The sequence below is a fragment of the Labeo rohita genome, chromosome 7, assembly GCF_022985175.1.
Source record: "Labeo rohita strain BAU-BD-2019 chromosome 7, IGBB_LRoh.1.0, whole genome shotgun sequence".
Taxonomy (NCBI): Eukaryota; Metazoa; Chordata; class Actinopteri; order Cypriniformes; family Cyprinidae; genus Labeo; species Labeo rohita.
Genome location: NC_066875.1, coordinates 5,125,609 through 5,130,594, shown reverse-complemented (window position 1 = coordinate 5,130,594; position 4,986 = coordinate 5,125,609).

Below are 4,986 nucleotides of genomic sequence, written 5' to 3'. Positions count from 1 at the left end.
CTTTTAGCCTACTAAACTGTGTCATGGACACATATATTACTGTTAAATACGTTTTGATTGCAATATTAAGATGCAAATGGTATTTTCTGAAAGATATAATATCCCTTTCCTGAACACAGTTATTTGTTTGCTTTCAAATTATAAATACATAAAAGATTAATGTGTTAATTGTCTTATTTGGAGAAAACTGTTATATTTGAATGTTTGCTTGATATTGCCCCCATACTTAGCTATTACAAAAATACCAAGATAACAGGGTGGACCAACACATGACGGGGTGGACACATAAAGCAGAACACACAAAGCATGACAGATATGACAATGAAACATTTATTCAACCCGAAAAAAATAATGTAATAATAAATAGTATACCCTCCCTCCCACATTAATTTTAGTTTTTAGCAATATCAGCTACAAATGAATGCTATGTCCACCCTATCATGTGTATGTCCATCCTATCAAGTCTAAGTGGACATTTTGAACTTCAGTTAGCATATTAGCTTAAAACAAACTGAGACTAGCTAAATAGTTAGTCTGGTTGTTGAAGAGAATTTGGAATGTTAGGCTTAGGAAAAGCAAGTCGAAGCAAACTCATACGACGAAAATTTGTCAATTTGAAAGTCACCAACTTGCTCACCTCAGCCGATGAAATTCTCACCACTGAAGAGACAAAAAATCTGTTGTCCTGATGTCACTAAAATTGATGCCCTTTTTTTTTAAAGGGCCGTATTACCCAATAAGGTGGACAACCATTCAAGGGACATGGACAAACTCTTCTTTTTTTGTTAAATAAAAATACTTTTTTTTTTTATTACCAAATTGTCAGTACACTCAATTTGAGTAAACTCTTATTTAACAAAATAGGAACATTAACAGAAGAACAAAATTTGAAAATTTTATGATTTTACTATGTTCTACTCTCATTCAAATTTCATGAGCAGTGCACAGGACATAGCAAAATAACATGCATCCTTTTACACAAAACTTAGAAAATGTTACTTTTGTTATGAATATGAAAACTTATATTAAACTTAAGCATAACACACCCTTTTATAGTCATTTTTATGTTAAGTTATCATGGCAAATGAATTATGTACAGGACACCAAAAGGCACCCTACAGTGATATTGACCCTTTTATTTAACTATAAATATTAACTATTGCAGGTATACTTTAAAGAGCGATATTATACGTCTACCTAAATGCAAAAAATTTAAAGATCATACAGTCCTCATCAATAGTGACATTAAAACATATGTCATTAGGCTTAATATTAAGAAATGTGCATTGTGCACAAGTAGTAGTTAAAATAAACTTTAATTACAATTTTTATATCAGTAAGTCTTGAGTGATATGTCAGTAAATATGTTAATAGACAAATTATACTTAGTATAAAATAAATGCATTTTAAATCTATTACTTTTTTTTACTTGGGTAATGGCTTTCATAGGCCATGTACACCCTGCAGCTAAATTCAGTTCCCAGTTCACTTTTTAGTGGTTAATCCCGTTCTGTTCACACATAGTTCAGTAATTTACAGGAGCGACAACTGCATTCAACAACCGAAGTAATTCCCCAACAATTCAGGTAGTGACAATAGAAATTCTACGCACTGTGTACTGAACTGACCAGAACATCTAGTTGTTAGTGATGTATTTAAATGTGTATCAATATGGAAGGCCGATAGGGCCAAAAGTCTGTAAGCGGACAATGTGAAATTTGACTGTCAACACACACTGTTCGTCCACATTAACAAGGCAGTTTTGAATGCATTTCTTTTGTATGCATAGGCAAGCAAAGTCTAGCTGTGTTAAGGCGTCAGTTTTCACAGTGTTTCTTTAGTACGTGTAAAGATCCACAGTTACCGCATTAACATGACAGATATGACCGTGTCTCAACGCACACATTCTGGCCGTGTTTAAATGTGTAATACTTTTTAAAAGTTATATGCATGAGCTTTTATGCCTTTAATCGACAGGACAGTATAGAGTATACAGGAAAGCACTGGATGGAGATGGGGAGCGGGATCGGCAAAGGACCTCAAGATGGGAATTGAACTCAGGTCACCATGAGCACAGTTGCGCTATTTGTTGGTGCACAAACCATGAGGCTATTGGTGCTGATGTGTAATACTTCTTAAAGCAGTACTGTCAATCAGACATGGGTAAATCTAGCTTTACTAATATCTACTGTGCTACAGTAAATGAATACATATTACAATGTAAATTAAGACTTGTAACTGAGAAAGAACATTGAACTAAACAATTACAAAGGACATGACAAATCATGTCATGACGTACAGTAAGACTGACATCACACACAACATGGCGGTGCATTATTCCTCATGAAAAAAAATATAACTTCTGATGTTTGCATACCAGCATTAATTTTGACAGCAAATTTTGATTTAGTCTTAGTTAAAGTCTTAGTTTTAGCCAACTAAATCTACAGGCTAAAATATAATGGGTTACAGTGTAATGCATTTATTAAGCATTTCTCTAAAATTTACAAACTCATTACATAGGTTTGATATTAAGGTTTTATATTGATAGACAGATTCAAGTGCTGTGACATGCAACATGCCTTTGTATGAAAATAAATAAATAAATAAATAAATAAAAATAAATAAATTAAATAAATAAATAAAAAAAACACTTCTCATAAAGGACATGGTCTTCATTTCAATGAAATACCAGTGGTTATATAACAACTTGTTTACCACATTCTTCATTCTTTCAAGCAGACATATTTATTTATATAAATAAATTTAAATTAATCTTTATTAGGGCTGCTAAAGTGATTCAGTCAAGCGCAGACAGTGATTTTGTCCCTTTCTTTTGTCCCTTGATTAATATCAATGACACAGACAATAGCAATTAAATTAGGCTGCTGTCTCTTTACAACCACATGCGCAGATACAATGTAATGATACACGTCTGCTATTCTCCCAACTGTTTACATTTCTCTTAAGACAGAACCAAGAGTGTTTACATAAATACAACATCATTTTGTGTGTATTTAAAGACTTGAAGATTTAAAGACTTCTGGCCCCATCTGCCTTCCATACACAGTATGTGACCCTGGACCACAAAACCAGTCACAAGGGTCAATTTTAATCATCTGAAAGCTTAATAAATAAGCTTTCCACTGAAGTATGGTTTGTTAGGATAGGACAATTTATACAACTATTTGAAAATCTGGAATCTGAGGATGCAAAAAAAAAAAAAAAACGCCTTTAAAGTTGTCCGAATGAAGTTCTTAGCAATGCATATTACTAATCAAAAATTAAGTTGTGATATATTTACAGTAGGAAACTTACAAAATATCTTCATGGAACATGATTCTTAATATCCTAATGATTTTTGGCATAAAAGAAAAAAATCGATCATTTGGACCCATACAGTATATTTTTGGCTATTGCTACAATGATACCCATGCTACTTAAGACTGGTTTTGAGGTCCAGGGTCACAAATATCACATGTGTCTCTTTGGTGCAAAAAATCACAGTGAATGACAAACGTCTAGTGTTGCCAGATCTTGTTATATGTAATAAATAAATAAGAACAATCCAGCCTATGATAAACCGCCAGACTTACAAACAGCTTTTCCGCCCAGTCCATATTCCACCTAAACAATACGTAACTTCAGGACTGTACATCTGTAAATAACTTCTCAAAACTTTTCACCTGTAAACAGCACATTTTCTCTACATTTTATTATCATATAGTGATCATTCTTATTTTTAATGTATTTATTCTCTGTTCTCTTATTCAGTGTTATATATTTTATTGTCTTAAATTATATGTCTGCACTATGTCTGTACTTTCTTCACTGGATGCTCCTGTCACACAAGATGAATTCCTTGTGTGTGTAAACACACTTGGCGATAACGCTTTCTCTGAAAAACTTAAATCCAAATATTTTATCTTGGAAGTAAGCCACATACTAAATCACTGCGAACCAATAAACAACAAGCACAAAGAAACGCTGCTTATAATAAGTAGATATGGAAACACTTCAAGAGCGCACTCGGCAAAAACAGCCTTCCAAACATAAACAAAACATGATGGCTTAGTTCAAATCTCCGATAATATTGAGTTTTTAGTTGCTATTACTTTGGTCAAAAATAGTGGATGCCAAACGGCAAAGACACTTTTTTTTAAAAAAACCTAATTATACATATAATATTAACTAATTCTACATATAATACAAGATTAATTGCATCCAAAATAAAGGTTTTATACACACACATGCATGTATATATTTAAGAAAAAATAATGTTTATATATTTTATATATTAAATGTATTTATATATAATATAAATTATATGAGTATTATGGGATAATGTGGGTATTGAATTAACATATTTCTGCAGTCATCAAAATTGTTATATATCTTAGATCACATTCCAGGGTTACTATTATGCATTAAAAACCTTATACAACACTGATATGAACACTGAGATAAAAGACAAAACGGTAACACTTTAGAATACGGTTCCGTCATTAATGAATACACAGGAACAAATGACTAAAGCACTATTAACATTCTAGTAACTACTATTAACTAACAAGAAACTCTGATTAACAGATCAGTAAGTCATAGCACTCAGTTGTACATAGTAGTTCACTATTAGCTAATTAGTAACTACTATTTTTTCATATCTCCCAGAGAACTACTAAGAACTACTATATACATGTTCATAATTAATGTAAATAATGCCAAATGTATAATTAATTCTAAAGTGAAGATCATGGTAATCCACTAGTAATGACTCAGGTGTTACCAAATACTTCAGAAGGAATTACTAATTATTTGGATCCGTATTCTAAAGTGAAGATCATGATAACTCCTTAGTAATGACTAATGTCATTAAAAACTATTGAGGTTTGTGCAAGGTTCTGGATAGTCATACTTCCAATGGCTTTGGTAACACTTGAGTCGTTACTAGTGGGTTACCATGATCTTCACTTTAGAATAAGGATC